Raw genomic sequence first — 21,652 nt, forward strand, 5'->3', positions numbered from 1 at the left:
TGCTGAAAACCAGCAAGAAAAAATAGACTAATACATCTTGCAAACAAAATTGCTTTTTTTTTACTGGTTTCATTATTATTCCTCTTAATATCTCACCTGAAGATAAGTGGCACATTATAGAAAAGAAATGAGGTAGTTTATTCTTGTAGGTTCTGAGTCTTCCCTTTAATTTATTGTTGCTGTTTAGGAATTGTATTCTCCAATTTAGTGTTTGCACTGAAACTACTCCAAACCACGCGCCATATGCTTACTCCCCCATCTCCCTCTCCCTTCCCTTGCAGGTGGCTGGAGAGGAAAATTTGAGGTACAAAAGGTAAAGGTCACAGGTTGAGATTAGAACAGTTTACTGGAATGAGCAATGAGGTAAGAAAATGAACAGTATTTAGCAGCAATATTAATAGCAAAAGTGTACAAGAGAGGCAAATAATCCCTATACAAGTGCTCACCACTATTCCATGCAGAGCCCAACAATATACGACTGTCACCACACAGTCCCAACCCAAAAGGGACCCCTTCTCCCATCCCCAGAAAATAACATGAGGTGGTATAGAATAACCTCCAGGTCCTGGCCATGCCTCCTCCTGGCTACTGCAAAAATCAACCCTGTCCTGGTTGGAACAGGACACCTATTAATTCACAGGTTGTTTACCCTACAGCCATCTATGACTTTAAAAACAACTAAATAATTTGTTTCAACCATCTCAGCCACTTATTGATAAACAGATATTGGCCTGGATTGGTTTTAAACATGTGAGAAAATGTCCAGAAAATACTGAAAGCCACAACGCTTGTGAACACAATTAGCAAAGACAGCAGGCCACCAGAGCTCTCTTACCGAGGTGGTGTTTTAATATGAGTGTAATGATGGTGCAATTATTTTCTGAAATAACTGATGGCTAATGTAGAGAAGCTTTTAAAAAAGAAGGTACAAAAGTTAAGCAAAGAGATATCAGCACGATTTATGTAAATTCATAATCTTTATAGCAAATGAGGCAAATATTTAAATCAGCGCCCACTCAGAAGTCCATAATCACCTCAGCAAAAGATAATAAGTAAAGGACCTTCTCTGTTTAAGCGAGTTGTGTGTATTGATGTTGTTTCACATAACACGTGTCAGGACTCAGAGTCCATCCATTCAGTAAGTACAGGACATGTACAGGACATTCACATATTCAGAGGGCAGCAAACAATGACAGTTCCGCAGGAGTCTCAGTTCAGTAAACTGTTTAAAGATGAGGTTAACTGTCAGGATGCAAACAAACTGCCTTCAGATTGACAGTCACACATGCAAATGAAGGAATTTGCATCTGAAATAATGTAAATTATTTGTTTTGCCACTGAAAATTTGAGAGACTATATAAAGACACATAATAAAAGAGAAGGGGATCCCAGTACTCTTCTGCCATGATTTCATTGGCCACATCAGAGTAGTATTTTTTACTTTAAGGTCTGGCTAATTAATAATGCTAATATGGCTTACTCTAGGGCTGTTTCTATGTAAGTCCTCATAACCATCTGAACTCCAGGCAATAAAACATTAAAGTAACACAGGCTTTTCAACCTACCAGATGGGTATGTTTATATACACAGAGGCAGTACAAGCTCCACATATTAATTTTACCTCATCAAAGCCCTATTTTTAAGAGCTGAGGGACTTCATAAGTGTCAAGTCCTTGGCAGAGTTAGGATGATTTTATCTGAGAACAAGAGTATATTGACAAAAGGGGATTATTCAAGAGTTCTGTATATCTTCAAGGATTTAGCCCCATGCCCACTGCCAAAATCAGATGTATTGATTATATTTTTTTTTGTTTTTCTCCAGATAATTGCATCAACCCAAACATATTAGCATTTAGATAAGAGTTGTTCACATAGACCCAAATATAAAAGACAAGATTATTGGATGAAGAAGAAAGTAAGATATACCTGTGGTAATTAGAGAATCATACATATCTTCAGTTTATTTATTTTTTGCAGAAAGAGAATGTGAACTTCAGGCTAAAAATGAAAGAAATCTTCAAGTTCACTGAATTCGTCTGTCCAAAGAAAGTAAAAAGGTTTATTTTCTATAAGAGAGGAAAAAGTAGAAAAGGTAGATATATAAGTAGTGTAGAGTATGTTAAAGGCTTTCAGCTGGTTGTTTATTTCTTCAATCACTTAGAGCAATAATTGGCATATAAAAATATATATATAATTAAATCAGAACCATCCATCATTGCAACACTTTTTGTAAGTTAAATAAATTATTCAAAGTTCATGGCTTATTTCATATTACCTCGACACAGTCCTAGCATGTACTTACATTTCTCTCAGATCATAATACATGGACCCACACTAAATACAACTAGTTTCTGTTTCCACTTTCCAGTTTCATCTCATCTGTTTAGAAAAACTTGTTGAGGTTTCATCTTTATATCATGCCCTTGCCAAGATGAGTCTTACATTTATAGCCTGGAGAAATATTGGTCCTACCTCATCCTGTCATTTCACTGTAATAAAATCCTTAAACACATGCATACCTTTCCTGTAATTCAGATAGTCTGTGTCAAGGCTAAGCTCTTTTAAGATTTTTCTTCATTTTGGGTTTAGCTGTATGGCTGAATTAAAGACCAAAATAAATACTGTTTTCCACTCAAGAATGGGTAATTGCAAAGGTTTTATATTTTCCATGTATTTCCATTTTATCTCTAGTGAATACCCGCAAGTCTTAAAACACTGGCATCATTTAAATTCAGGTGTCTCATTTCAAGGCTCTCTGTAAAGCTGCAGTAACAACCTGCCCACGGCCAGTTATTTACTGATCTGACCATAAGCAACAAGCATAAAAGGCAGGTAGACTCAGAGTCAACCATAACAATGTGTCTCAAAAAACCTCTAGGCTGTCCAAGTCTTGTAGGACTGGCCTGTTTCAGGCAAATTTGATTGTCCAAGCCAATTTGTCCATATCAATCCAGCCATGGCATCAAAAAGACATGCATATACAGCATAAACCTGGCTGCTCCCATGGCTGAAATCATTTTGCCCACACTAACATAGCTTTGGAGCAAGCCATTGCCAATATGAATTTTGTGTCACTCAGAAGCACGAAGAAGAGGCAAATAGCCCCCCTTCATGTGGTGTCCTTTTATGCCTACCTAATTCAAGATACCCTGTGTGTAAGACCTGCTGAATTCAGTGTGACTAAGGACATGCTCATTGATGAAGACCCTGAATAGTCAGGATTAGCTGTTCACTCCCTCTAGGGCAGAGAGGCCCTGCAGAGGGACCTCAACAAATTAGAGAGATGGACAATCACCAACCATATGAAATTCAACAAGGAAAGTGCAGGATTCTGCACGTGGGATGGAGAGCAGCACTCTGAAAAGGGATCTGGGGATCCTGGTCGATGGCGAGCTGAAGATGAGTCAGCAGTGCCCCGGCAGCCAGGAGGCCGGCCATGTCCTGGGGTGCACCAGGCACAGCATCGCCAGCCGGGCAAGGGAGGGGATTGTCCCACTCTGCTCTGCACTGGGGCGGCCTCACCTTGAATATTGTGTGCAGCTTTGGGTGCCACAATTTAAAAAAGACATTAAGCTATTAGAGAGGTTTCAAAGGAGGGACACAGTGATGGTGAAGGGCCTTGAGGGGAAGCTGTGTGAGGAGCATCTGAGGTCATTCGATCTGTTCAGCCTGGAGAAGAAGAGACTGAGGGGAGACCTCATTGTGATCTCCTGAGGCAAAGTGGAGAGGCAGGTACCAATCCCTTCACTCTTGTGACCAGTGACAGGGCCCAAGGAAACAACATGAAGCTGAATCAGGGAAAGTTTAGATTAAAGAATACTAAGTAAAATTTTTCACTCAGAGGGTGGTTGGGCGCTGGAACAAGCTCCCCCAGGGAGGTAGTCATGGCACCAAGCCTAATTCAAGAAGTGTTTGGACAATGCTCTCAGGCACATGGTGTGACACTTGAGTTGTGCTGTGCATGATCCTGATGGATCCCCTCAGCATATTTCATGGTTCGATGATTCAATGGTATTTATGTGTACGATTTGAAGTCTGAAAGGCATTTAATAAACAAGTCCTGGAAAAACCACACAGGAGTAAAATGGTGAACAAATCATATAGCAAAGCATATATTGATTCTATGATGAGAAAATAGACCTGAAGTCTTATTTTAGCCTTTCTTCCATGGGAAAACAAAATAAAATATATCTATTCTCCACCTGAGCTCCTATTTTGATAACTGCAGGAATGTTAGCATCAAAGAGTTTGATCCAAAGTTTAAAAGTTGTCCAAATCACACACAGACAGCTACCCACCAGAATCTTGTGAGCCCCACATGTTTATAAAATCAAGATAGAAACTGAAATGGTAATTACAGAAGAGTGCTACATTAAATTAGATAAACTAAGCAGAATTTCTGCTTTGAGCAGCACAAAAATATCCCATTTCAGTGCTATTCCAGCTCTGAGTGAAGTAAGGTGCAACATTCTCAGTATTTCAAATTTGTTTTATAATTTCACCTTGTTTTTTCCCAAATCTGAAAAGCAGAATGTCTGAAGTTACTGAAATCAGGTTTTTTATGGTGACTTAGCTGTTTCTCCTCCACTTAAATATATTAATTCTGGTGTACTTACATTGTTAGGGCATTATAATCAGTTGATGTTAATGTGCTTCTGACAACAAAGCAATACAGACAAGTGCTATCAAATTTTCCTCATGAAACCCTGAAGACATTTCTCAGATGTGTATGAAAGGGTTAAAGGAAAAACTCTATTCTCAGACTGGTTTTCTTTCTGTTCTCCTATTTGTCCATAAAGATAGCTTTAATTAGTACTTGCCTGGAAACAGTCTTCATGTGTATTAAGTGTAATCAGTATGAAGAAAAGCTGATGAATAGTTATAAAAATAGCATCCAAACATCAAAGTCGCTTTCATAAGAAAAAATATTATTATATGAGATCGTACAGAAGTGTTGCCATGTCACAATGAAGTGCTCTATCTGCATGTCACATTAACACAGCAATGGGAGCAGTGGTTAATTCATACTCACAGAATCACAGAATCTCAGAACTGTTAGGGTGGGAAGGGACATCTGAAGAGTCCAATCCCTCTGCCAAGGCAGGGTCACCTAAAGTAGGTTACACAGACACTTTTTCAAGATGCACACAGGGCAATCAGAGCTAAGCCTTATGTCTCAGATTAAATATCTCTTCATTTAAAATTTGTATTTCGATTATATTCATCCCACTTTCACGAGACAACTAAAAAAAAAGGAAAAGAACAAATAGTTACATTTGCTCAATGCTTTAACTACATTGCCAGATTTCCAATCTTATAATTTTTGTAAGAGTGGGCATTGTCTTAATATCCTGCTCCTATCACTAAGTGATCAAATGAGAATCTACAACTTTTTAATTGGCATGTTTCTTGCCTTTGGTTAGGAACATATTTGAATACATGAAGCTGTATTCTGAGCTCATAACATACTGAATATAAATAGTCACAAAAACAGTATTTGAATTATTAGTTCTGTCTTTGGGAGATGTGAAGAGGAAGTTGCAGGAAAATGAAATGGGACTTGGAAGATCAAGATACCATTGAATTATATCCTATCTTTCTTCTGTACCATGGGAATTCAGTACCAACTTAGGTGGCTGTGAAGATGAAATGAAGAAAGGCGCTTATAAAGAGCTGTAAAACAGTAATTTTAGGTTTCTTACTAGAATTCTGGCACTGATGACTGGAAGAGGAATACATAAGTCCTGTTGGGTAGAGACATCTGCTTATTTCCTCAGAAGACCTGGGTTCGTTAATGGCTCAAATTGTGCCTTGAGAAGATGGGAGGGGACCAAAATGAGCTACCTCTACCTACCTACTGCTTTTCACAAAGAAAAGCCTTTCAGGGAGATGGAGCGAGAACTGGAACTGGTTTCTAATCTGACAGCTCTACTTCTGCATTAATGCAGTTTTGTGTTTGAGCTAGCAGCCACAGAGAGGGCATATCATTAATTCTTTATTCAGGTCCAAAGTTAAATGGTGCATTTATATCCACAAGATGCTAAAACCAAGCTGGGAGGTAAGATCTGATTCTGTGTACATCCAGCTTGGGCTCTTGTGCACCATACTCCCCAGTGCCCACAGCAGCGCCTGTGTTATCCAACAGCTGCAAACTCTACAGGTTCTTGGTTTTTAAGCCCCAAAAAGTTACTCTTTTAAGTCATGATTCTGCTTTTTCTTGCCACCCTGGGGAGTTTTCTGGATGCAAAAGGTAATGTTTTTGGGAGAGTACTAGGGACACACTCAGGTTTCACTCCCTCCTTGAATTGCGGGGGGATGTCCTCTGCAGAGTTTTTCCTCTTCTTTTAAGTAAAAAAGCAGTTGAACATACTTTGCAGGCAAATTGTTCAATCCCAACTCTGTAAGATGCAGCTCTTCATACAAAAAAACCATTCAAATTGTATGCAATTTAATTACCCAGGCTTTTCAACTCCTGAGCCGAATCATTACATTCACTCTGGAGGCAAAATAAAGCTGTTTGCTTTTCTAAAGAGAAATGCTGCAAAATTCTACAAAACATACATGTGAATTAGTCTGCTTAGACTTTATCTGTTCCAGACAGTTCTGCTCTCCATGACTGATGGATTTTTCTAATATGGAGAACTTACAGAGTTCTGTGTTCTTGCTTTGTCTTTTCATCAATGAATATCACAAGGGAATCCCAAAGTTTAGAACATGATGGAAATAGGTCACCTCACTTAAGAGACAGAATGGAAAGTAACTGTGTAACCAAATAACGAAAATTAAAACAAACAAACAAACAAACAAAACTTGTATCATCGAACTCGGATGATAAATAAAAGCCAAAAGAGCTTTTAGGGAGGCAGTTTGTAGATCACAGTCAGTAGTCTGAAATCCAGATTTTGCATTCTCTCCCTGAATTTACTATTTGGACTCAGTATACTCACAGCAGGCTCCTGTAAAAGACTGTTATTTCCCAAAATTTGGTTTGCACCACAGAAGTGGTGTGCCAGACTTTTTCAAAGACAGAATGTTTGACATAATTAACATGATATAATAATTATTTTAATTTTTTAAACAAGTGTAGTTTCTGCATTTACCCACAGCCATTTTAGTAAAATTTATCCTGATTCCTATCAACAACACATATACACATCCTGAAAACATATTTTTCTAGATGGGGGGGAAATGCACAACAGGGTTTTTTGTCTGTAAGGCCATTAACATCAATAGCATTGAACTTGCTTGTTCTAAGATCCAGTCCCACCTGGGAAGTTGAATGGTATGATGAAATTTTGTGCAGTTAACAGGCTATGATTAACAAAAGAGCAAAAGCAAGGTCTGTGTCTTCCTCTTGCTCCTTTGTTCTTCATTATGCAATGGATATATTCTCAAAAAGACTGTTAGGTTGAACAGAAACACAGCTGTCAACAGGAAAATATGAAAAAAGAACATGAGTAGGCCTTCTAAAAGAGGTAGTTGTTAGGACATAACCATCACTATCTCCAGTCCTCTTTTTAAATCTCCCTGCTTTGTTTTTCAGGCATAAGAGGGTGAGATCTGCTGGGAATGCAAAAATTACAAGTTATATTACAAGTTATATCCCATCCTCCCAGCCAATGTCCTCTGCTGCTGTCCTGGGTCACATAATCTCTTTGCTTCATTTCTCTCTGAGTGAATTATAATAATAATAGTTAATTTTTGTGCTTTTAAAGGATGCCAGAGATTTCATTAGAATAATATTTCTGCAGCAGCATGAAGGGAATAGTATCTGAGATAATCCTTTCTTTTATCGGAACCTTTTTTTAAGCATCATTTTTTCTTTTCAGTGTTAGTTCTTATGATTTCTGTTCCTCCCTCGTGCCAAGTGACAGGTTCCTTCATGCTCCTTCACATTTCCGCTCTCTCTGTTTCATTCATGTTCATTTTTCTACCAACTGGCAGACATTCCTGAATGTTTAACTGCAAAAGCTAAGTTACCTCTCATATTCCTCTTCCAGCATTGCCAGCAACACTGTAGTATACCCATCAGAAGGAAGCCATGGAAATTCCTTTTCCTTCAGCATTTCAACACTTCCTCTTTCTCTCTAGGCATTCAATGGCAACTGTCCTGTAAAAGGTCTTTGATTTGAAATATTTTCTATTAAAAATATTACGACATGGTGTTCATTCTGATGAGCAACGCTGGCATTTCAGTCTGTAGTGTTTTACTGTGGGAAGTTAGAATCACCTTTGCAGTCCAAGGAATAAAATTAATGTAAACAGAGAGGTTAAGTCTCATTCTCAGAGCCTGAAGAAGTGGCTGTGCTGCTTATGCCTACACCTGAGCAGCCTAGGCCAGAGAAGTGAAATCTTGCTCTGGTGCGTCAGAGAGATATGAGAAAAAATAAGGAAAAAATAGGTTTTTTTCTTTTGCATTTTTTTTAAAATGAAAATAAACAACAACAAAAAATTAACTGCCAAAAAGATCCCAGTATTGAAAATTAAGATTTATGAAAGCCAAGTGAATTAACCTACAGTACTTCAAAGAAGTAATTGGAGAAGAAAGATGAACTCTGTAAGATTTACCTAGAGTAATTTTGGTGGGAAAGGAAACTGTCTAGCTAGGTAAGCTAGCAGGAGCATAGTATATCTGCTGTTCATCAGATTATATCTGTTCATTGGCTGTAACTGGTAAAGAGCAGCTACTTTTCATTCTTCTAATGTTAAGACAAGCCAATGACAATACCCAGGATATCCAAAGATGTTTATTAAACTGGGATTTGCAAATGTCATACAATTTATTATCTCTACTGGGCACCCAAGTGTTTCATTAAAGTCATGAAGATAAGATAGGACAATGAGCAAGAAGAGGAACATTTAAATAAAATATAAGGGAGCTTTCTGGCCCCAGGATGTTTCTAAACAAGATGCACTGGCATTAATTAAGACTCAGGGTTCTGGCCCAACTCAAAGAATGTGGTGCATTTTATAAATCAGACTGAGAACATATTTCAAATAAATTGTAAGAGAATCAATCACATTCATTGGTCTTATTTTCAGAGCACAAAAAAAAAAAAAAAGTCAAGAGATTTTTTTGTTGCTAGTGGATGGAGGTTTTACTGATTTTACTATGTACTGTATTAGCTGCATTGTAATGGTGTTTCTTAACTTTTATTGCATTAACACTCCTTTCCTGCTATTGTTCCCTTTTAGGACCTTGCTCCCAACTGGGCTGTATCTGTAATTTTCCTCTCAGTAGCTAGATGGGAAACAAAATGCAATAAGGGTCTCCAGCTTGTAATCAGAGAAGGTCATGGAAGTCCCCTCTATACTTTAACAGTTTCTGACAGGGTAGAAATGTTCTGCTCAGCTTCACAAATGAAAAGGGGTTAACCTCAGATTACTTTCTATATGGCTCTGCTTTCTGCAGAGCCATACAGAAAAAATTGCCGAGGAAGACCATCTCAGTTATGGCTGTGTTTTTTTAAGAAAAAATGAGGATGGTCTGTAACTGGAACATGATCCTCAGGGAAGTAGTCACAGCGCCAGAGGTCAAAGAGCGTCTGGATGATGCTTTTACTAGCATGGTGTGCTGGTTTACTTTTAGGCAGCCCGGCAAGGAGCAGAGAGTTGTATTTGATGGTCCTTTCTTGTCCTTTCCATCTTGAGATATTCTGATTATACGACATTCAGGCAATACAATCCCTTCACACCCAGAAATCCTGCCATCTACTGCATAAAAATACACTGCTTCATACTTATTCTCACCTCATGCCTCACTAATGATGCTTGCTTAAACATCACCACAAAAACAAATTTTAGAGGAATGAGATCAGGAATAATTTTCACCTTTACCCACAGTGCAAGCAACACAGTGGCTCAGAGCATGGCATAATGTCAGTAGAAGAAATGTCACTCTATCTTAGACTATTAAGCTTTATTAGCTCACTGTTTTAGAGGTTATTAACCTCTCCAGTGCATAACTGGCTCAACAGTAACATTTATATAGTCATGAAAACCATAGGTGATTCTTACATTATCACCTCTTCAGCCATCTTTATTCCTCTTTATCAAAATGAATAGATCTAGAGCTGCATTTGAAAACACCCTGTGCAAGCTCTTAATCTATGTTTTGCATTTTAAAAAAACTTTCACGTGAAAGTACACCTAGGTTTGAACAAGCTGTAGGTATTGGTGTTGTAAATATACACTCTGTATGTTTATTTTCCTTAAGCAGTGTTTCCTCAGAAAACAGAATGCACATGTAACCTTACCTTCTAGTGACATCCTTGCTTTACAGTTAAGATGAAACTGAGTGGGAAACTCCAGCCACCTTAATTTTGCCTTGATTTAGACAATTACAATGCATTTACATTTGAGCTATGCAGAACATACATTTATATGCAGATTTTATATTTTTATTATATCTCCAAAGGCCTGTTTCCCTCTATAGAGTATACAAGAAGTATGAGGTGGGCAACCTGGATATAGACACCTAGGATGAAATTCAGCTACCTAAAATAAGGTGCCAATTACCATTTCAAATCTACCACATTATCTCATCTTGTTTTGAGACCTGTTCTTCTGTAGGTCCTGTATTATACCTAACTGAAGAAATTAGCAGTAATTTCAGATAATACTGGATGTCTGAAATGGTCACAGAAAGCTCTGTCTGGAAACTGAAACCTGCTTCTACACTTGAAACCTCTGAAACATGATGAGGTGAATCCAACCATTTGCTTTACAATTGCACTGGTTGGACCCTTATGGAATGGGTACAAGGGTATATGTGGAGCAAAGCACTGGATGCCATGGAGACCTCTGCCTGGACAAAGACGTCCAGCATCACTTCAGAGGTCATGCAGAGTCCAAGACACGCAGGTGAAGCTTGTGGAAATGGCAGGGCTGTGGGGTTAGGGCTGTATCCTGGTATGTAGCAGCCAGATGGATACCTCCAAAGAGCTGAAACAGAAGTAGCTGCCAATTCTTAGACAAGTGAATTATCATGTATGGGGAGCATTAGGCCGAAGTTTCAGACAGCATCAGGTATCCTGACATAGATATCAGCCTGTATGCTATACATCTCAGTTCTCATTATCATCAGTGGTGATCTATATCTTCATGTAGTTGTCTATAACAAGGCCACAGTAAAGACAGAGAAGCCTAAAGATGTCTGTTCAGGTGATAAAACATTGTCATCTGCATCAGCCTTTGAGGATGAGATGCATATGTCACTACAGTAGATCAGAGATTGTACTGCCTCCATCCTAGGACCTGTGTCACATACAGACAACTATTGTTCCTGAAATTCAGTGTCTTAATCCACAGCTGAACTGGGGGGTTCAAAAAAAACCCCTGCTTTTAGGGGGTTTCTGGGGTCTCTTTATATTCTTTTGCCTCTAGAAATGCATAAGAGATCAACTTGCTACATCTAAATATTAATGTCAGCTCTTCCAAATCTCCCAAATTCCTTGTGGAAACCTGTGTTCCTCTCAAGCCAAGAAAATGTCTCTCTGCAAGTTCTAGTGGAGTAAGTGTGTCATCCCTCATCCAGGGACTTCATTAGTTGATTTTTTCTGGTATCTGTGGAGGAGCCAATTCTCTGGACTGCAGCTGGTGTCTTATGATGATGAGGAGGAGTGATCAGCTCTTCTTGTCTTTGCTTTGTTAGTCACTTGTTATCAGCACTGTAAATCCCTTTCCAGCATGAGATAACATGATAGGTAACTGTGCTAACACAGAAAAAATTGGTGACTACAAAAAATAACCCCAAAAGCAACCCCCCCAAAACCCCCAAAAACGTATTTTGTACTTTGAAACACCAGTGTGCTCCATCTGATATACACACCTGCTCACACATTACAGTCATGGCCACTATAAATGAATCTTTGTGCTACAGAACAGGAATGCTCATGTGTTACTCAATTACACAGAGAATATGTAACTATATTAAGTTCCAGCTCCTTTTTTCACTTGAAGTCCTTATGAAGGCCCTCCCTTTCAACCCTATTGCTCTTCAAAATGAAAGAGAAATAATTTTAATTTTAAGAATGCAAGGAAGTGTTGCCTGGCAACACTATGGATAATAGCTGGTCCATGTCTGGCCTGTAGCATGCCTCTTCAGAAACACTTCATATAGAGATATCCCTTTATTAACAAGGACGGTTATTGAGATTTTTTCCCCCCAGCCACTTTAATGTGTAAGTCTTCTTTCAAAACAACATAATTAGAACATTTTGGCTTTGTTTTAGGAAGAAAAATGTTCATATTTCACATAGAACTGATAAGGGGGAAATTTGGTAGGAACATACCCATGCACAGTTATTAGCACAACTATCACAGCAACTATCACATTCCTCAGTTGGGAACATTTGCACCATTATCTGCTTTTGACTTCTAAAACCGGTATGTATTTTTTAATGCATTTCCAGTAATTACTAATGCTACAGTTTCTGTACAAAGCAGGGGACCCACCACGTCTTTTGTCTCTATTGATAACAGGGCCATTCTTCCATTCTTCAACAATTTGTCAAAAACAAGGTGGTGATTTATGCAAAAAAAATACGTCAGCACATTTATTTCAGTTGTTAATGAAAGTCCAATTGTTATTGAAGTGTGTATGTGAATTCCAGAAAAGAATTTTGTGGGATCATTTTTTAAATTAACCTTGCTGAATTGCTCAAGCGGAAAAAGATCATGGAGAGCAGCTTGTCTACAGCTCTAGAGAAAAGCTTTCAAGAAAAACTTTCAAGGAAAGTGACAAAACACAAAGATGCTTTCTTCCATCAATACTAAAGACATTTGAGATTTAAACTCAGGGAAGGTGCATTCTCAGAGAGCAGATATTCACTCTTTCTAATGTGGCATGTGCACATATGCTAAGAAGCTGGTCTGGGAACTTGAGCATCCCATATTAACATAGAAGTAGTTTAAACTAAGCAAGCAGGTCAGCAGACATTACAGGAAATACCTTCAGATGGAGATATTGGTATGTCTGAAAACTATTATCACTAAACTCACAAAGAGTATCAGTCTAAACCACTGGATTCAAGAAATGTTTACTTTGCAGGCCCAGTCCTTAACTCGTGAAGTATCTTCTCAGTGTTAGCCTGATAAAAGTTTTCCTTACTGAGTCTCTCCCTAGACGACTGAGACGCCCTCAGCAAGTCCTGTCTGAGCAAGGAAGTTACCAGAGCAGAGCACTTAGCCAAGGATTGCAGATATATTACCATAGGGTTTACAGTCTGAAACATCTTTCTGCTTTTTTAATAGTCTTGCTTATTCTATATTTCAGTTCATCATTTCTGCTACAGGATCAAGGCTAAATTTCCATTCATTTTGAAGAAGCCATATTTGGCCTAGAAAAGCTTTGCAATGCACACATTATTCTCACCAAAGTTTCTCAATTCACAGACACAAAAAGGAAAAATACACTCCTAGTGCAAAGTTCTATGTGCATATTGATTCACCATTCAAAAGGAGTTACTGTTTCTGGACTACAGCATTTTTCGAAAGTCCATTATGGAATACTTTTTGCTGAATGTATTTACACTATGCGTTCTCCAGCTTACAAACTGCACACAGCTGGAAACTGTGGACTTTGAATAAATTAGAATATAATTCTAAAGTCAAGGGTAGATTTGCACCAGTGTCTACTGAAACATCCTTAATGAGTCTGCAGGGCACAATAAACTGCAGTTATTCTGCACAAGTTTGAATGAAAAGCCACAACGATCAAGGCAAAATAGTCTTATTGAAAGACTGATACAATTTTTTATTGTCCATCTATTTCACTCAGAACCTCAGATAATCTCCACATGGAACATAATGTTACTTATAAGTGTAAGTCATAATATAACTATTTAAGGTGGCATTATTTTCCTTGTGCTACACACAACTAATAAGGCAAAAAAAGATATATATGTAAAACTCCTCAGACAGCAAGGTTTTTACTGGTTTCCAAAGAATTCAGACATTACCCGGTAAAGTCTACTAAAACAGTAACATAAGAAAATTCTGGTCTTCTTAGCTATTATGATATACAATGCATGGTGATTAACACAGAGGAATATGCACAGGGTCAATGAGCCAATGGGATAAGTAACCAAAATTAGCAAGTGATCATTATACCATTTTTACTGCATCCTCTTTTCCCCATTTTCCCCTGCAATTATTATTCAAGTTTCTTTCAAGCATCTGTGAGATTACTGGAAGATATTAGCACGCATTTTCTGAATAGATTTTTTTTTATTATGTTTGTCACCACAACTTTATGTTTTCCAGGAGAACTATATGCTGCCATTCTCCTTAATCTTTCATTCCTTACTAATTTGTGGACAACAAGCTGTGCATGAGCCAGCAGTGTGTTCCTGGGGCCAAGAAGGCCAGTGGTATCGTGGGGACCATCAGGAAGAGCAGCAGCAGGTCAAGAGAGGTGATCCTACCCCTTTACTTAGCCCTGGTGAGGTCACATCTAAGTGCTGTGTCCAGTTCTGGGCTTCCCAGCACAAGAGATACATGGAGCTCCTGGAGATATTCAAGAACTATTTGGATGCAATCCTGTGCCATCTTCTCTAGGCTGACCCTGCTAGAGCAGGAAGGTTGGACCAGAGGGCCTCTTGTGGTCCCTTCCAACCTTACTTGCTCTGTGACTCTGTGATTCTGTGACAGATATTGCAAGATACAGGAGTGTTGCACACCACCTCCCCTCCATCTCTGGCAGAAAGATGGACTGTAGTAGGAAGAGAGCTAGGGACAGAGTTGTGGAATGTCCAGTCTCTGGCACCATTATTATGTGCAATCAATGCAAAATAATAAAGAGAAATGTCTTAAGATCTTCGAGGAGTAAGGGAAAAAAAAGTGCTTTTGCAGTGCCAGTTACACAATTCATGAAATACATATATTTCTTGTCAATTATGATTAGAAAATATGAACTCAATTTGGAAAAGGTACAGAAGGAGATGCTAAGACAGTAGGAAAATGAAGATTCTGTTATCCAAGAGAAGATAAGAATTATTCACCAGATTTGGTGAAGTCTAGGCCAGAAGGAAGAATGGTGAAAGCTTATCAGAGAGGCAGAAGGACATGTAAGGAAGACAGTAAGACACCACTGGCACAGGAAACAGATGGGTTTCAAATGACCATGAGCAGGTTGAGACCATCTCACGGTGCCCCTCTCAACTCAGCACCAGGGCCTCTAGCTAGCTCCTCAGAGGGAGCACAGTGCAGGCTGGCACTTCCAAGGTTTACAGGAATTATATAAATTCAAATTTTTCCATAAATAATAAAGGTAAGCCAGTAATATATTTTCATTGGAACCACTGGGATGGGTGAAGTGAGTTTACACATACCAACAAGTATATTATTGTCAACTTAGAAAGGAAAAAGACTCTTCCTCTTGAGCTGACATCACTGGCAAGTGGTGAGTTCAGCCATCCAAAGTCTAAACAGTTATTTAAACACAGAAAAGCTTTCAAAGTTGTAAATATGAAACTAATAGATGTATACCTAAAATGAACCAGAGATTATGTTGTGCACTGCCACCAACACAGATTGTTTCAAGTGTCTCCGTTACATTCAAACCTGCTCAAAGTGCCAATGTCATTACAAAAAAATGCCTGTGTAAGTTACAAACTCATTTTCCCTAAAAGCCATGAATACAGGTAAGCACTCCACTCTAAACTGTACATTATATGTTTAATCTAAATCCACCCTGGAGTACAGTGTAGATCCAGATGCAGTGCTTGGATAATAATTGGCCTAACCTACTTGCACAGTCAAAACAAAATTGAGCTGTTAATTCTTAATTCACAACAATGATATATGATATGATATGATATGATATGATATGATATGATATGATGATATGATATGATATGATATGATATGATTGATATGAATGGGTTTTGTCTGTCTCTCCTTGATCTCTCTATTTGGTCAAAAGTCATGATGAACATCTATGAGTATGGAGGGTTGTTTTTAATGAGAGGGTGCTAGGAGGGAGTAAGAGTCCACTGCAAAACACCCACAAGAATGAAGATTAAAACCTTATATAAAGTATCATAATTTTTTTACTGGATACCTAAATTAAAATATGCATTTATCTTTGTCTACTAATATTATTATTTCCCTACAAACACAATTATCTATTTAATTTTATAATCAAAAAAGCCTATTTAGTTGAAATAAAGTTTCTAAAATTAACTGCTTAAAATATATTTTTCGGGTGTTTTAAACAAAACTATAGTTGTCCTTAAAGAAAATCCTCACTTTTGGAGTTCAAAGGCCAGAACAAGGCCTGCACACCAGTTCACACCTTCAAAGAAGGTACGCATTTCAGACCGAATGTCATGCACCAGTTAGGGGAGCTTTGGCACAGAAATAGAGCATGCTATCTCCTTGAGAAGTTAAAATACATAATGTAGTTACTTCTATAATTGTAATTCATTTGTGACAGGCTCTTATCGTTATTAACCTCCACACAAGACTGTCTAAGAGCATTTAAGTGCTTCTCATTGAAGCTGTCTGAAGTATGTGACCATTCTTCTGCATGACCCCTCCTCACATGCCTTGTAGGTGCACTGTGTGATCTGCCAAAATCCATCAGTTTTACTATTAGGAAAAACTCACCCAGATTAAATCAGCTTGCCATCCCTATCAGGGTTTAGAGAGGCATAGATTTTGCCCCTTTTGCCTAAGCACCCATCTTTTATCAAAATCAAGGAGTTGGGCTCTTTTTTTTTTATCACTGGCATTTAGCTGTTCTTTAACCATGGTGTCCTAATGTTGCCACTTCACAACCTACCAATGAACAATTCAGTCAGTGTAGGCTTTTCAAATATTTAACCTTCCACTGAAGGCTTTTTCTGAAACACCTGATATGTGATTTTAATAAATCCTGTCTTCCTACTATAACTCTTGACAAATCTGTGTTAGAACAAACTCTTAGTTACCATCCATTATTAATACCACCCCGTTACAAATCAGCCACAACAAGGCTGCCTGAGCATAGAGCAGGAGTAACAGATATGGCAAAATTCATCTTCTGAAGCCTATGCAAGCATGTCCAGGTTAAAATTAAGGCAAATGCTCCTTCCTTAATCACATCTATCAATAGTTTCTGCAACAGGTTTTGCTCCAGGTATGCCAAGAGAACATGCTTTTTATATACTTTAATGAATCAGTTTCTAAAATATGAATCCATAAGCAACATCTCCACAGATTCCTTTGAAAATAGTGATATATCAGAAAAATTGTCAATGCAATAATAATCAAAGAGAAGGTGTCAGTATGACTCAAAGTAGGTTCCAGAAGCACATGGAAAAATTGATCATCAATCCAGTGACAACACTTCTGTCCCTGATGTAACTGTCCATAACAACTTAAGAGTAAAGAAAGAAAGAAAGAATTTCTTTATTGGTACAGCACCGTTTTGTTCGCTGAAATTTATTATTGCTTCAGTGAGTTCTTCAGAGATTTACCTCTTTACACTTTCTTTGAACAAGTTGGGATGATTTGTTCATCTCTAACAGAAAAAATATCAGGAGTCAGATTCTCCATTGCCTTGTACCTTCCACTGCAAAATAAATACAAACAACCTCATGTTCATTAAATAGCATATTTTCTTTTTTAAAGAGCAAGAGTGAACATCTAGGGTATCTAGAGATAAGTATTATTTACATACAGAGAGTATTCTGTTCTCTGAGACTTTATGTCACAAGCCAGAAATCAAGAGGCAAAGGTGTTAATTACACTCCTATTTCAAATCTCTCCAAAGTGGAGTCAGAATTCATTTAGCATCCCAAAGGAACACCTGACCTAGAAATGTCATTGTGTCACTGCCCATGCTATAGGTCTTCCTTGTGAGAGATGAGCTATAAAGCCCAAATTATTGCTTGTTTTCCAGATTTCCACCAAGCACATCTGCCAGAAACAGCTTTCCATAGCTATTCCTATTTTCAAATATTTGTAAGGTCATCATCGTTACAGTGAGAGGAAAATATATCCAGAAAGTTGTTATACACTATTCTATAAAGTTAAAATATACAGGGAAATTTTATTAGCATGTTATTTACTGGTACTTCACATGCAATTGTTTCACACATTTCCTTTGTACAGCTATGATGTGTTTTCCTTCTTTTTCTTTTTTTTTTTTTTTCTCCTGGCCATCCACCAAAACACAGCTCAAACAATGACAACAGACAGAAGGAACAAGCAGAGCTCATCCAAGCATGTTGAGGAAGGATCAAAAGAACAAGCAGTGAGTACTGGCAACATTTTTCTGAGTTTGTTGCCCTAATTTCAGTATTTTAATTAAGCAAAGCAAGTAAATCATAGCTATTAAAAAATTATGGAAATATCTGAAGCAAGCATAATGGATACAAGGACATGCCTTTGACAATCTGTGGACAGCCTTGCACTATACCTTTGAAAAAATCTAACGTGTCCCTTTCCTGTGAGATGCCAAATCTGCTGTCCTTAAGTGGATAGTACTCTGTCAGTCTCATAAAAAGCTAAATTAGTCTTGCAAGATGGAAGGAGGCATAAAACTCTGTCTTGTATATTGTGCTTTGTATCTCCTCTTAATGTCAGAACTCCACTATTCGAAGGAAAAGAAGTAGGCACTTTTCTCTGTAGGAAGATAACAAACTTCAAGAAGTCTGACATGGTCCCCGAACATCTTCAAGCCACTGCAAACAGAGCCTCTAGGAAGGAAGTAACCAGCTCTACAGTATCATAATTTTTAATAATTATGCAGTACTCCAAGGGTAGTATTTGATTCTGGTGAATTGCTCACAGATTATTTTGTCCAAAAAAAAATTGTAGAATAACTAGAGCCCTCTTTCAGGTTTGCACTCTACAGACTTTAAGACCAAAGAAGAATAAACTGGGTTTAGTCCTCTATCTTCCTTATGGATTCGAGGGGTTGTTTTTTTTTTTTACTTTAACTCATAAAAAACTTAAATAAGACTGACTTACAAAGGCACCCCAAGAATCACTCAGCTTCTCCCCACAGCTGAACTTACTGAACTTAGGACATGCATAGCAGATATTCCTAAAGATCTTCAGTAAAGAAGATTTCGTTATGACCCTAAGAAATCTCTTCCAGTGATACCTGCAAAAAGTGCCCAACAGTGAGTTTAGTCCCTTCAAAAGGATACCTTATAAGTGGTAGACTAACATCAGGAAAAAAATGAACTTTCTGGTTTTACCACAAGAAAATTTTAAAAATCCAAGTACTAAAGAAAGTATTAATACAACATAAGTAAGCTAGGGTACAAAGGCTTCCTAACCTGCCTATTATCCTGTACCTATGCTCCTGTTTCTTTACTTCAACACAGCACAAGAAATTTTGGAAATACATGTCCAAAGGACAACCTTTGTAAGGATAAAACACAAACACAGAAAATACAGGGGGCAAAGGACCTTGTTACATATATAAAATCTCACAGCCTGGATGAAACTCTTAGGTTTCCTTATTGACACTAGACCTAGGCAAGGTTCATCAACTCAATTTACCTTCAATCGCAACCCAGTTCACCTGAACACCACAGCAGGTGTCCTCTTCAGCACCACAGCAGGCACCTAAACACAGACATATTGCTACAGTTACTCATGAGTTAAAACATTGCTTGCAATAGATTGACAAATGTAATTTATTGGAGTGCAATGAGTAGGCCCCAAAGGAATACAGTCTGAATGAAAAATGAGAAAGCAGTGAAGTTCAGTCAGCTGGACCCTGGTTGTGCAGATAATTAAAAGAAACACCCAGCATTCCCTGAGGATGCATCTCTATGGCCATTAGCAGGATATGGCTGTCATAAAGATGTTCCCCTTAGCGTTTTTTAAAAACTTGGGATCAAATCCTTTGAAAAGTGTGCAGAGAAAGAAACATAAACAATTTTGCTCTGAAGTGCTGGAAGATAATAATAAACGAACCATATAACTGCACAATTACCAGTGCCTTTAAAGAGCCAGCAGGGACATACTCAATGGATCTCAGAAATGTGATTGTTGACACAGGGCATGGACTTGTAAAAAAAAAAGGAAAGGTCTGTGTGAGTTGGTTTGGGTGAATTTTTTAGGGGATTGTACTTCAGTCTTTCCCACCATCCAATGAATTTGGCTCCAAGCTCACTAAAGTAAATATGGCAGTCAATAAAACACATATGATAATTGCTACCACATGTTTTAGCTTTCAAATTGGGAATTAAACATTGCCGATATGTGATCTCCCCTCTTCAAAGTGCAAGTCTTCATCTGGAAAGGAGAAAGAGTCTTTGGCTGATCTTCAAGTAAAGACACACGTAGATAATTTTCATGCAAAAATATAACAAAACTTCCTATTGTTAAATAATTTTTGTCCACTTAAAAATGTATGCTTGCTGAAGAACAGGCTACATCAGTCCTTAGTTAAAAATGTAGAACTGCCAGTAGCCAGGATAATTATATTTAGTATTAATGTGAAGATTAATTTGAGTCACTCGGCTGACAGGACTCTCCCTTCTGATTCAAGCTCGAACACATTTCATTGTGCAGTGAACCAAAAGTGGTTTGGTGTGGAGTTTCTTCGCCATAAAGAACCACAGTCCTGAGCCATAGCCACTTACAGACATTCCTGGTAGTGTTCATAAGTTACCGGTGAGTGAGCCACCTTTTCAGTATGCCTGTGAAGTGTTTTTCTGAATGCACTACTCTTCATCCTCTGCCCTGAGCAGCAAATGAGGGAAATACTGGCTACAGCTGACACTGACATCATGCCTGAGACACCTGGGACCTTCCATGGGCCCTGAAGGTGGAAATTGTGCTTGGTAGGAGGACTGGGCCAGGAAAGGACAAGCCTCTTCTCTGACCAACAGATACAAACCAGTATATTAGAGGAGCAATGAACTGTGCTTCTATAAGTGTCCAAACATGCACAGGCAGCAGTTTGCAGGCTTGTTTGTCCTCTTGATGTGTGGCTCTGCTGAGAACCATGCTGTGCCTGTGGAGTAATGTAAGCAGATCTCAATTACCCTTAAATTAGCTAGTCTGCACACCAAATCAAAAACACTGAGATTAACACAGGCTGCAAAGTTCACCTAAGAAGCTCTTTACAGCCCCAAGAACCACATGTGAGAGGCAGGTAAGCTGAAGCTGCTCCAAGTACAACTGGGCTATGATTTAAACCAAAGTGAGCAAGGGCAGGCTGACAACAGGCATGTGAGTTCCTAACTCATATACAGAGATCTGCTAATCACACCATGGAATCCTGTGGCTGCCCTGGGTATCAACACAACAAGAGTCTGCCCTGAAGCAGGATGGGCCCAGGCATAGTCCTCCAGGGCCAGCTGAAAGCTGCAGCACTGCTCCCCTGGCTGCCAGCCTGTCACAGGCACTGAGCAGCATTTGCACAAGTTTGCCAAGTGTTTTGTGACCTTAACTGTGCTGACTTTCAGGAAGTTTAAGGCAGCTAAACACCCAAATGATTTTTAAAATGGAAATTAAATTCCAAGGAACATATGGCCTGTCCACACCACAAAACAAATGTGGCAGATTTAATCTAGATAGCAGGGGCAGCAACAGCAACAAGGATGGGATAGTTTCAATGTCAGCATGTGCTGCTAGAAGGTCACATACAGAATCAGGTCCTGGAGTCAAAAGTTTGCACCTTGGCACCCACCTCAGATAA

At 38.5% G+C, this 21,652-nt stretch overlaps 1 long non-coding RNA gene across 2 annotated transcripts; it reads right to left on the bottom strand.

Moving 5' to 3' along the window:
• Positions 1-19,011: 19,011 nt before the first annotated feature.
• LOC138118256 (uncharacterized) lies at positions 19,012-20,926 on the bottom strand. 2 transcript variants are annotated; one of them, XR_011155062.1, is made up of 3 exons: positions 20,849-20,926; positions 19,501-19,566; positions 19,012-19,096 (listed from the first exon to the last, which is right to left on the bottom strand). It is a non-coding gene; the product is annotated as an uncharacterized lncRNA (long non-coding RNA). The 2 variants fall into 2 exon arrangements; XR_011155064.1 differs by lacking the exon at positions 20,849-20,926 and adding an exon at positions 20,592-20,649.
• Between the last annotated feature and the right edge of the window lie 726 nt (positions 20,927-21,652).

Source organism: Aphelocoma coerulescens, chromosome 1 (assembly GCF_041296385.1).
Source record: "Aphelocoma coerulescens isolate FSJ_1873_10779 chromosome 1, UR_Acoe_1.0, whole genome shotgun sequence".
Classification (NCBI taxonomy): domain Eukaryota; kingdom Metazoa; phylum Chordata; class Aves; order Passeriformes; family Corvidae; genus Aphelocoma; species Aphelocoma coerulescens.